We start from the raw sequence: 12,884 nt of genomic DNA, 5'->3' as shown, positions 1-12,884 counted from the left end.
ATTAACCAGCTTGGATACCACAGCATTCTGCAGTGATACGCCATCCCATCTAGTTTGCACTTAGTCCCACTATCATTTGTTTTTCAACAGGACAATGACCCAACTCACTTCCAGGCTGTGTAAGGACTATTTGACCAAGAAGGAGAGTGACGGAGTGCTGCATCTGATGACCTGGCTTCCACAATCACCTGACCTCAACCCCCGTTTGGGTTGCGTTGGACTGCAGAGTGAAGGAAAAGCAGTCGACAAGTGCTCAGCATATGTGGGAACTCCTTCAAGACGGTTGGAAAAGCATTCCAGGTGAAGCTGGTTGAGAGAATGCCAAGAGTGTACAAAGTTGTCATCAAGGCAAAGGGTGGCTACTTATATTTTGATTTTGTTTAACCCTTTTTTTGGTTTCTACATGATTCCATATGTTATGTCATAGTTTTAATGTCTTCACTATTATTCTACAATGTAGAAAATAGTAAAAATAAAGCTAAACCCTTGAACAGGTGTGTCAACTTATGACTGATACTGTGTGTGTTATATATATATATATATATATCTATCTTTTTTTTTACAGTTTGAAACAGGTAGCCATAGCACTTCTTTTTATCTTTTTTTTTTTTTACACCTGCAAGTGTGTAGGCCTAATAAAGTAGATTTGAGACTTTTATTTTATTTTTATGTGCAGTGATCAGTGTCTAATCATCTGTGATCAGTGTCTAATCATCTGTATCGATCCCTTTTTGCACCACTTGTATAGCTTAGTTCAAACCAAGCTTCTGTGGTGGGTTTTATATGTAGGTTATTCTCTGCTCCAGGGTAGCATGGCCTTTCACCTGTCCGACAGCTAAGTCGTGTACGCAGCACGCACGGTGACCCTGCTGGACTTACACTGGGCCACAGTTAGTCTCCTCTGACGTGTACACAGACCAGGACGCGCATGTAGTATTTCATGTGAACAGGACTTGAGATGCTTGGGGACACAGTTCACTGGTCGTGGCTAAACAGGCATTTTGAACCGAAAATGTCTTCTCCGCCCAGCCCCATTATAACTGCCTCTCTTTCTGCCTCTTAATTAGGCCCTCTTACCAGCCACTAATCTGATAATCTCTGTTCTGTCCCTCCTTTCCTCTCTCTCTCTCGACCCCTCCTCCCTCTCGCTCATCCCTGTCCTCTCCAGTCTCTCTCATCCATCCTATCTGTCCTGTTTTAGCTAGCCATCTTCTTCCTCCCTCTTTTTCTTATCCATCCTTTGCTCTCTCTCATACACAGATCCGTACGCACGGACACACTCCTCTCGCGAGACAACACCCCGCTATAGCCACCATTTAGAATGTGTTCTCCCTCCCTTCCCCCCCTCATCTTAGTTTCCCCCCCCAAACCTCTTTCACAAAGTAGATAAGCTGTCGGTAGCTCTGCACTGTAATGCCTTGTTATGTCCATCTATCCTTGTTTGTCTCACCTATTACCATAATAATCAGCTGTCAACAGCTTTTAGTGCTAGTCTGACATGTTGGAAATAAATGCCATAATGAGAATGACTCTCGTGTTGCGTTCTTGGTTGGGCCTCCGTTTCAACTCGCCATCCTGCAAAGGGCCACAGTTTCGCTGTCGGCAGTGTGTGTTGGTTATCAGAGACAAGTTTATGTGATAAGAGAACACGTTGTTAGATTAATTTACAGCTTAACAAGGCAAGAAATCAGTCTACTACACACACACACACACACACACACACACACACACACACACACACACACACACACACACACACACACACACACACACACAATCTGTCATTGCATGCTGCTCTGGTCTAAGATGAGAAGGCTGGTGTGTGTGTGTGCATGCGGACGACATGACTGTGTGTATTGACGGCGGTCTCTGTGCTCTCCCTGCAGTGTGAGCAGTGGGGTGCTGACACTCGAGGTGGGCAGGCAGGCCGTGGTCTCCCACCCAGGCCCTGAGCTCCGAGCCCAGACGTGTTTTTGCCCTGGTCTCTCGACGGGTAAATATAAGGCTCTCTCTTCCATCCATCCCACCACTCAATACTGTAAACTCCCCATATACTGAAGGCTGTGCTTTAAGCTTCACTCAGCATGTCTACTTTTTTTCTCTCTTTATTCGTTCGTCATCCGTATCCTTTTTCACATTTTCATATGTTCTTCCATTCTTGCGCTTTTTTTTGTTGTTGAGTGTTTTGACATTCATCAGTTGCTTTCTATAGACGTAGGTGGAGAACAGTACAAGTTAAAGGCATTCTAAAGACTCATTTTGCTTCATTACCCATTTTGGATGAAATGGTGTCATTGTTTTCTTCCAGTAGTTTTGGTGTGTGCGTAGAGCACACTGATACTCACTGTGGCTAGCACTCAAGTCATTGTCCAGGCTCTGCGCTATGTGCATGGCATGCTGTCATCTCTACCCTCTCTTTATCTGGCTGTGCTTTTGTTAAGAGGAGTCCTTTTCCTCAATTCTTTGTCTCACACACCCCACCTCCAACGTGTGTAGGTAAGTCACACAGATTCCACACTTTGAGTCACCGCTCTTTGCCTTGTCGGCAGTATGGTATTCCCACCTCCCTCACCCCTCTGATTGTTGGGTCGGCCCTTGGATTGATGGGAGTCAGGACTGAAACATTTGAGTATGCACAGATTTTTTTCATTTTCTACCTTTCTCTCAGTTCTGTTAGGTGTCATATTTAGACCTGAATATAGGCTACTGCCATGGTTTTATTTACATATTATATGCAGCTGCAGCATTTCTAAATAATTGAATTTTAAATGTGTCCTATAAATTAATTATGTCAAAATCCTGGGCTTGATGTCAAAATCCTATCTTTACACGGATTAATTAATGGTCTTCCTATACTTATTGTACTCCTGTTTTGTACAGTCTGTCTGTCCCTAGTTAGGCTGAGAGCTTGTGTAAAGTGTGTTCTAGAGGAAGCCATGAATCCAGTAAGAACATGTTTGGGTCCCAGCATGCACACGGTCTGTCTGAAACAACTACCCAGTAACTACCAATCGCATTCATACTGAGGAGAGGAGGGGTGAAAGAGAGAAATGAACAAAGTCCTAGAAATCTACACAGTATTACAATCAAGTGTTTAAAAAAAATGTATTTATAACAATTGAGAATATTAGTATAAAGTGATTGTATCAAGATGAGCACCTCATTGAACTCGGTGACTACCTCCTTGAGTAATGTGTGGGTGAAAGTATTTGTATACTGTTATTCTGTGTCTTGGTGCATGAACTATGGCTGATTTTAAAGAAAAAAAAGTGTGTGTGTGGAGAGACAGACAGAAGGGGGGAGGGAGGGGAGAAGAGGACAGACTGACGGGGGAGAGGAGAAAGGATGAGGAGAGGAGAGGGGACAGACGGACGGGGGGAGAGGGGACGGACGGGGGGAGAGGGGACGGAGAGACAGAAGGGGGGAGGGAGGGGAGAAGAGGACAGACTGACGGGGGAGAGGAGAAAGGATGAGGAGAGGAGAGGGGACAGACGGACGGGGGGAGAGGGGACGGACGGGGGGGAGGGGATGGAGGGACGGACGGACGGGGGGAGGGGATGGAGGGACGGACGGGGGGAGGGGATGGAGGGACGGACGGGGGGAGAGGGGACGGAGAGACAGGAGGGAGGGGAGAGGGGACAGACGGACGGACGGGGGGAGAGGGGACGGAGGGACGGACGGGGGGAGAGGGGACGGAGAGACAGACTGACGGGGGAGAGGAGAAAGGATGGAGAGAGGAGAGGAGAGGAGAGGGGACAGACGGATGGGGGGAGAGGGGACAGACGGACGGACGGGGGGAGAGGGGACGGAGAGACAGAAGGGGGGAGGGAGGGGAGAAGAGGACAGACTGACGGGGGAGAGGAGAAAGGATGGAGAGAGGAGAGGAGAGGGGACAGACGGACGGGGGGAGAGGGGACGGACGGGGGGAGAGGGGACGGAGGGACGGACGGGGGGAGAGGGGACGGAGAGACAGAAGGGGGGAGGGAGGGGAGAAGAGGACAGACTGACGGGGGAGAGGAGAAAGGATGGAGAGAGGAGGGGAGAGGGGACGGACGGGGGGAGAGGGGACGGAGGGACGGACGGGGGGAGAGGGGACGGAGAGACAGAAGGGGGGAGGGAGGGGAGAAGAGGACAGACTGACGGGGGAGAGGAGAAAGGATGGAGAGAGGAGAGGAGAGGGGACAGACGGACGGGGGAGAGGGGACGGACGGGGGGAGAGGGGACGGAGGGACGGACGGAGGGACGGGGGGAGAGGGGACGGAGGGACGGACGGACGGGGGGAGAGCGGACGGGGGGAGAGGGGGGAGAGGGGACGGACGGACGGACGGGGGGAGAGGGGACGGACGGAGAGGGGACGGACGGACGGGGACGGACGGACGGACGGAGAGGGGACGGACGGAGAGAGGACGGACGGAGAGAGGACGGACGGACGGAGAGAGGACGGAGAGAGGACGGACGGGGGGACGGAGAGAGGACGGACGGGGGGACGGAGAGAGGACGGACGGGGGGACGGAGAGAGGACGGACGGGGGGAGAGAGGGAGGACGGACGGGGGAGAGAGGACGGACGGACGGGGGGAGAGAGGACGGACGGACGGGGGGAGAGAGGACGGGGGGAGAGAGGACGGACGGGGGGAGAGAGGACGGGGGGAGAGAGGACGGACGGACGGACGGGGGGGAGGAAGAGGACGGACGGGGGGGGGAGGACGGACGGGGGGGAGAGAGGACGGACGGACGGGGGGGGGGGGGGGGGGAGAGGGAGGACGGACGGGGGGAGAGGACGGGGGGAGAGAGGACGGACGGACGGGAGAGAGGACGGACGGACGGGAGAGAGAGAGGACGGACGGACGGACGGGAGAGAGGACGGACGGACGGACGGACGGACGGACGGACGGACGGACGGACGGACGGGAGAGAGGACGGACGGACGGGGGGGAGAGAGGACGGACGGACGGGGGAGAGAGAGGACGGACGGATGGACGGGGGGGAGAGAGGACGGACGGACGGACGGGGGGGAGAGAGGACGGACGGACGGACGGGGGGGGAGAGAGGACGGACGGACGGACGGACGGGGGGGAGAGAGGACGGACGGACGGACGGGGGGGGGGGAGAGGACGGACGGACGGACGGACGGGGGGGGGGGAGAGAGAGGACGGACGGACGGGGGGGGGGGGGGAGGACGGACGGACGGGGGGGGAGAGAGGACGGGCGGGGGGGAGAGAGGACGGACGGACGGACGGACGGGAGAGAGGACGGACGGACGGACGGGGGGGAGAGAGGACGGACGGACGGACGGGAGAGAGGACGGGGGGGGGGGGGGGGGTAGGGAGGGGAGGGGAAGAGGAGATACGGACAGAGGGAGGGAGGAGGGGACGGACGGGGGTAGGGAGGGGAGGGGAAGAGGAGATACGGACAGAGGGAGGGAGGAGGGGATGGACGGGGGTAGGGAGGGGAGGGGAAGAGGAGATACGGACAGAGGGAGGGGATGGACGGGGGTAGGGAGGGGAGGGGAAGAGGAGATACGGACAGAGGGAGGGAGGAGGGGATGGAAGGGGGTAGGGAGGGGAGGGGAAGAGGAGATACGGACAGAGGGAGGAAGGAGGGGATGGACGGGGGTAGGGAGGGGAGGGGAAGAGGAGATACGGAGGGAGGGAGGGAGGAGGGGAGGGGAAGAGGAGATACGGACGGAGGGAGGGAGGAGGGGATGGACGGGGGAGGGGAGGGGAAGAGAAGATACGGACTGAGGGAGGAAGGGAGAGAGAGGAGAGAGAGAAGAGGAAATAAGAGGGGAGAGGAGATACGGACAGAGGGAGGAAGGGAAAGAGAGGAGAGAGAAGAGGAAATAAGAGGGGAGAGGAGAGGAGATACTGAGAGGGCAGGAAAATATATATTTGGCTGGCCTGTGGGGCTCGACAGACATTTTCCGTGGCCACATTGTTCCGTGGTTGGTTGAAACACACCCCTCCCATCTCTTCCTCCCTCCCAACTCTTGCTCCCTCCCATCTCTTCCTCCCTCCCATCTCTTCCTCTCCTCCCATCTCTTCCTCTCCTCCCTCCTCCCGTCTTCTTCACACCAGAGCCCAGATCTGTGAGAGGAATGCAAGCGAGTGGAGCTTCCACATTACTGATGCTATCTGCATGGCTTATCAGATCAAGTTTAAACTATTTGTGGGTATGTGCGTGACTATTGGTAGCCCTATGTAGGTCTAGATGAAGGTGTGTGTGTGTACACGTCTCCTTTATTAGTCCAAGGAGAGGATTGAATCCGGTTATGTTAGCAGTTTGTTTAGGAGAGATTGTCCTAACTCTCATTTGTCACCGTGGGATGTGGTAACTCACTTCTCTCTGCCTAGCAACTGACTCTGTTGTGACATGCTGCTGCTGCCGATACTGAGCCAAGAACTTTCACTTTAGCAGAGAAACAAATATCCCGTTTTATTGAATGAACTGTGTGTGTGTGTGTGTGTGTGTGTGTGTTGACCTGAACACATGGGAGATAGATACTTGCGCACTGTCAAACCATTTGGGGAAAACTACAAAAATATATTCAAATCCCTGAACACAGCCATATAGCCTAACGCGTGTTAAGCATTTACCATAGGTAGAGTCTTAGCCTATTATAAAAGGAGGAGGAGGAAGCGACTGAAATAGGGATGGAGAGACACGGCGAGAGTGAGAAAGGGAGACGATGAAGGGGAAAAACAGGATGATTGAGAGGAAGAGGAAACAGAGAAGAGGCTCTGTCCGTTCCTGTATGCCTCCCCCTCCTTGCCTCTGTAAACATTGTACTGCACCGACACCCTGACCTTTGCTCTGTGAGAGGGGGTGGAAGAGCGACAGAGCTAGAGGCATTGTAGATGGATGTGGTTTGTGTGGTTAAAAGTGTGTGTGAATTTTCTCTACCTGTTGCATCTGTGTTGCATTTGAGTTGTCCCTACCTGTTGCATTTCAGTGTGTGGGTTGTGTGTGTGGGTTGTGTGTGTGTGGGTTGTGTGTGTGTGTGTGTGGGTTGTGTGTGTGTGTGTGTGTGTGTGTGTGTAGGTTGTGTGTGTGTGTGTGTGCGTATGCGACATGTCAGGGCAGGGTAGTCTGAGGGAGGGGAAGGAGAGGGAGGGAGGATGGGTAATTGCAGCTGAGTGTGAGCTGAAGGAGGAGAGAAACAGGGGAGGGGGAGGGGTGGTCCTCTAAAAACTCACAAGAAGCTGGCCAGTGAGAAGGGGGAGAGAGAGAATGCTCCCCATCAGTCAGACACAGCCACCACACACACGTGCAGAGAGAAAGAGGGAAGTGGAACACTGTGACTGGCGAGTCTGTGCTTCCTGTTGTGATCGAGGAGAGTGTCATGCTCTGCCACTTTGTCTAAACGCCAGTCAGTCACATCATCACAGGCAGGCCAGACAGGACCAACTGTACTTTACTGTTCTGTCACTCACAAACACACAAAACTATGCTGCTATGTATTGGCCGAAAGGCTATTCTATTCTGCATTTTCCATCAACGACCCTACATTAACTTGAATTAGGCTATTGCATTTCTTAAACCTTACACTTGTGGGAATTGGCCTATAGTGCCTTCAGAAAGTATTCATACCTCTTGATTTATTCCACATTTTGTTGTTACAGCCTGAATTCTAAATTCTACACACGATACCCCAATAATGACAGTTATTGTAAATTTTATAGAAAATAAAATATGAAAATATTTCATTTACACCCGAGTCAATACTTTGTAGAAACACCTTTGGCGGAGATTACAGCTTTGAGTCATCTTGAGTATGTATATCAGCATTGTGCATCTGGATTTAGGGATTTTCTCCCATTCTTGCAGATTTTGTCAAGCTCTGTTAAGTTAGATGGGGAGCAGCAATCTTCAAGTCTTCCACAGATTTTCAATGGGATTCAAGTCTGTGGTTTGGCTGGGCCACTCTAGCAGACTTTCACATTCTTGTTATGAAGCCATTCAAGCGTTGCTTTGGCTGTATGCTTGGGGTCATTGTCCTGTTGGAACGTAAATCTTTGCCCCCAAAAGGACGTTTGCACTCTAAAGCAGATCCTTTTCAGTCTCCCAGTCCCTGCCCCATAGCATGATGCTGCCACAAATTTGCAAACATTTCTAAAAACATGTTTTCATTTTGTCATTAATGTGTATTTTGTGTAGATATGTGAGCAAAAAAATAGATTTATCAATGTTGAGTTCAGGCTGTAACAACAAAATGTGGAATGAGTCAAGGGGTACGAATACTTTCTGAAGGCACTATATGGATAGGGCTAAATTGAAATGTTCTTACAGATTAATTTTGAAAAGCATATGCATTATTACACAGAGAAAAAAAATCCTATTTGTCACATGCTTCGTAAACAACAAGTGTAGACAAACAGGGAAATGCTTAATTATGCGTCCTTCCCAACAATGCAGAAAGCAAAAAAAGAGAAAGAATAGAAAACTAACACAACGAATAAATACACAATGAGTAACAATAACTTGAGTATCACCGGGTACCAACACCGAGTCGATGTGCAGAGGTACGAGGTAATTGAGGTAGATATGTACATATAGGCAGGGATAAACTGACTAGGCAACAGGATTAGTAGCAGCAGCGTATGTGATGAGTCAAAAGAGTTCGTGCGAAGAGTCAATGCACATAGTCCTGGTAGCTATTGGTTAACTATTTAACTACACTGAACAAAAATATAAACGCAACATGTAAAGTGTTGGTCCCATGTTTTACGAGCTGAAATAAAAGATCCCATTTGCACAAAAAGCAAATTTCGCACAAATTTTCTGCACAAATTTGTTTATATTCCAGTTAGTGAGCATTTGTCCTTTGCCAAGACAATCCATCCACCTGACAGGTGTGGCATATCAAGACGCTGATTAAACAACATGATCATTACACAGGTAATTTAATAATCATGCCAGATAATTGAATATTAATTTCTTTACCATTCATTTCTTTACCATAGGCTGCGTCCAATGTCAGTAAGTCACACCGGCCTCACAACCGCAAACCACGCGTATGGTGTGTGGGCGAGCGGTTTACTGATTTCAACATTGTGAACAGAGTACCCCATGGTGGCGTTGGTTATGGTATGAGTAGGCATAAGCTACGGACAATGAGCACAATTGCATTTTATCGATCGTGACGAGATCCTGAGGCCCATTTTTTGGGGGTCGTATCTGTGATCAACAGATGTGTGTGTGTGTGTGTGTGTATATATATATATATATATATATATACACACACACATATATCTGTTGATCACACATCTGTTGATTATATATATAATTTATTTAAATGGACCGATTTGGCATGCTTGTATGCCATCAAAGCGGTATTTATTATAATACTCAACGTCTCATCTTTCCAAATACATTGATTCTCACATTCCCAGTGAGTCAGAAGTTTACATACACTCAATTACTATTTGGTAACATTGCCTTTAAATTGTTTAACTTGGGTCAAACGTTTCGGGTCGCCTTCCACAAGCTTCCCACAATAAGTTGGGTGAATTTTGTCCCATTCCTCCTGACAGAGCTAGTGTAACTGAGTCAGGTTTGTAGGCCTCCTTGCTCGCACATGCTGTTTCAGTTCTGCCCACAAATGTTCTATGGGATTGAGGTCCGGGCTTTGTGATGGCCACTCCAATACCTTGACTTTGTTGTCCTGAGGCCATTTTGCCACAACTTTGGAAGTATGCTTTGGGTCATTGTCCATTTGGAAGACACATTTGCGACTCATATTCCTTCCTCATGTTGTCCCTCCTGCAGCAAAGCACCCCCACAACATGATGCTGCTACCCCCATGCTTCACGGTTGGGATGGTGTTCTTCGACCTTGCAAGCCTCCCCCTTTTTCCTCCAAACCTAACGATGGTCATTATGGCCAAACAGTTCTATTTTTGTTTCATCAGAAGAGGAGATTTCTCCAAAAAGTACGATCTTTGTCCCCATGTGCAGTTGCAAACCGTAGTCTGGCTTTTTAATGACTGTTTTGGAGCAGTGGCTTCTTCCTTGCTGAGTGGCCTTTCAGGTTATGTCGACATAGGACTCATTTTACTGTGGATATAGACACTTTTGTACCTGTTTCCTCCAGCATCTTCACAAGGTATTTTGCTGTTGTTCTGGGATCGATTTGCACTTTTCGCACCAAAATACGTTCATCTCTAGGAGACAGAACGCGTCTCCTTCCTGAGCTGTTGGATGGCTGCGTGGTCCCATGGTGTTTATACTTGCATACTATTGTTAGTATAGATGAACGTGGTACCTTCAGGCATTTGGAAATTGCTCCCAAGGATGAACCAGACTTGTGGAGGTCTACAATTGTTGTTCTGAGGTCTTGAATCAAAATCAAATCAAATTTATTTATATAGCCCTTCGAACATCAGCTGATATCTCAAAGTGCTGTACAGAAACCCAGCCTAAAACCCCAAACAGCAAGCAATGCAGGTGTAGAAGCACGGTGGCTAGGAAAAACTCCCTAGAAAGGCCAAAACCTAGGAAGAAACCTAGAGAGGAAGAAGGCTATGTGGGGTGGCCAGTCCTCTTCTGGCTGTGCCGGGTGGAGATTATAACAGAACATGGCCAAGATGTTCAAATGTTCATAAATGACCAGCATGGTCGAATAATAATAATAATAAGGCAGAACAGTTGAAACTTGAAACCCAAATCCAGACAGATGTTCTGAAAGAGTTTCAAAATCTGGACCCCTACAAATCAGCTGGGCTAGACAATCTGGACCCTCTCTTCCTCAAATTATCCACCGCCATTGTTGCAACCCCTATTACTAGTCTGTTCAACCTCTTTCGTATCGTCTGAGATTCCTAAAGATTGGAAAGCGGTCGCGATCATACCCCTCTTTAAAGGGGGAGACACTCTAGACCCAAACTGTTAGACCTTTATCCATCCTGCCCAGCCTTTCTAAAGTCTTTGAAAGCCAAGTGAACAAACAGATCACCGACTATTTCGAATCCCACCGTACCTTCTCCGCTACGCAATCTGGTTTCTGAGCTGGTCACGGGTGCACCTCAGCCACGCTCAAGGTCCTAAACGATATAACCACCATCGATAAAATACAGTATTGTGCGGCCGTCTTCATCGACCTGGCCAATGCTTTCAACTCTGTCAATCACCGTATTCTTATCGGCAGATTCAACAGCATTGCTTTCTCTGAATGCCTCGCCATGTTCACCAACTACTTCTAGGAGTTCAGTGTGTCAAATCGGAGGGCTTGTTGTCCGTACCTCTGGCAGTCTCTATGGGGGTGCTACAGGGTTCAATTCTCGGGCCGACTATTTTCTCTGACTATATCAATGATGTCGCTCTTGCTGAGGGTGATTCTTTGATCTACCTCTACGCAGACGACACCATTCTGTATACATCTGGCCCTTCTTTGGAGACCTTGGTGTTAATACCTTGGTGTCTGGCTAGACTGTAAACTCTCCTTCCAGACTCACATTAAGCATCTCCAATCCCAAGTGAAATCTAGAATCGCCTTCCTATTTCGCAGCAAAGCCTCCTTCACTCATGCTGCCAAACATACCCTTGTAAAACTGACTTTACTACTAATCCTTGACTTCAGCGACATCATTTACAAAATAGCCTCCAACACTCTACTCAGACTGCATCCAATTTGCTATCACAGTGCCATCAGTTTTGTCACCAAAGCCCCATATGCTACTCACCATTGCGACCTGTAGGCTCTCATTGGCTGGTCCTCGCTACATATTCGTCTCCAAACCCACTGGCTCCAGGTCATCTATAAGTCTTTGCTAGGTAAATCTCTGTCTTATCTCAGCTCACTGGTCACCCACTTGTAGCACGCGCTCCAGCAGGTATATTTCACTGGTCACCCCCAAAGCCAACACCTACTTTTGCTGCCTTCCAGTTCTCTTCTGCCAATGACTGGAACAAATTGCAAAAATCACTGAAGTTGGAGACTTCTCTCTCTCTCTAACTTTAAGCGTCAGCTGTCAGAGCAGCTTACCGATCGCTGCAGCTGTACACAGGCCATCTGTAAATAGCCCATCCAACCAACTCCCTACCTCATCCCCATATTTGTTATTTTTTCTGCTCTTTTGCACACCAGTATTTCTACTTACACATCCTCATCAGCACATATCACTCCAGTGTAAATTGCTAAATTGTAATTACTTCACCACTATTGGCCTATTTATTGCCTTACCTCCTTACTACTTTTGCATACACTGTATACAGATTTTTCTATTGTGTTATTGACTGTATGTTTGTTTATCCCGTGTGTAACACTGTTGTTTTTGTCACACTGCTTTGCTTTATCTGGGCCAGGTCGCAGTTGTAAATGAGAACTTGTTCTCAACTGGCCTACCTGATGAAATAAATAAAAGAACGATAGGAGGGAAGGTTGACTTCTCTTGGTGTCAAGAGAGAGACCGTTAGGACGGCAGGTAGCCTAGTGGTTAGAGCGTTGGACTAGTAACCGGAAGGTTGCAAAATCGAATCCCCGAGCTGACAAGGTAAAAGTCTGTTGTTCTGCCCCTGAACAAGGCAGTTAACCCACTGTTCCTAGGCCGTCATTGAAAATAAGAATTTGTTCTTAACTGACTTGCCTAGTTAAATAAAGGTAAAATATATATATATTTTTTAAAGAATGGGAAGTTGACTTCTCTTGGTGTCAGGAGAGAGACAGGAGGGGGTAATAAATAGCCAACATGTGGTCATCGGATCTCTCCCTCCCCCTCCCCTTCTCTCCTTTCCCCCAAGTCCCTACCTAACCCAGTCTGTGAACTGACAAGCCAGCCTTGATAAAGATGGCTCCTCTCTCTCATACACGCACACAAAAACACTCTTCTACGTAAGACAACTCCCCACAACACCCGGCTGTAGCCACCAGTGGAATGCTTTGAAAAGGC

At 49.0% G+C, this 12,884-nt stretch overlaps 1 protein-coding gene across 5 annotated transcripts in view; it reads left to right on the top strand.

Moving 5' to 3' along the window:
• The window catches only part of LOC109899284 (ras-responsive element-binding protein 1), a 71,482-nt gene that overhangs the window by 25,428 nt on the left and 33,170 nt on the right, over positions 1–12,884 (top strand). For 2 of the 5 annotated variants that reach the window (XM_020494361.2, XM_031836296.1), the window contains exon 2: positions 1,887–1,993. The exons of 2 other annotated variants lie outside the window; for them this stretch is intronic. The gene's annotated coding sequence lies outside the window, so the exon portion shown is untranslated. Of the gene's footprint in view, positions 1–254; positions 301–1,886; positions 1,994–12,884 lie in introns of those variants that run through there. One more of the 5 variants, XM_020494362.2, reaches the window with a different exon arrangement.

The sequence above is a fragment of the Oncorhynchus kisutch genome, linkage group LG11 (assembly GCF_002021735.2).
Source record: "Oncorhynchus kisutch isolate 150728-3 linkage group LG11, Okis_V2, whole genome shotgun sequence".
Lineage (NCBI taxonomy): Eukaryota > Metazoa > Chordata > Actinopteri > Salmoniformes > Salmonidae > Oncorhynchus > Oncorhynchus kisutch.
Note: the sequence above shows the minus strand (reverse complement) of the source record. Positions and strands in the feature narration are given on the sequence as shown.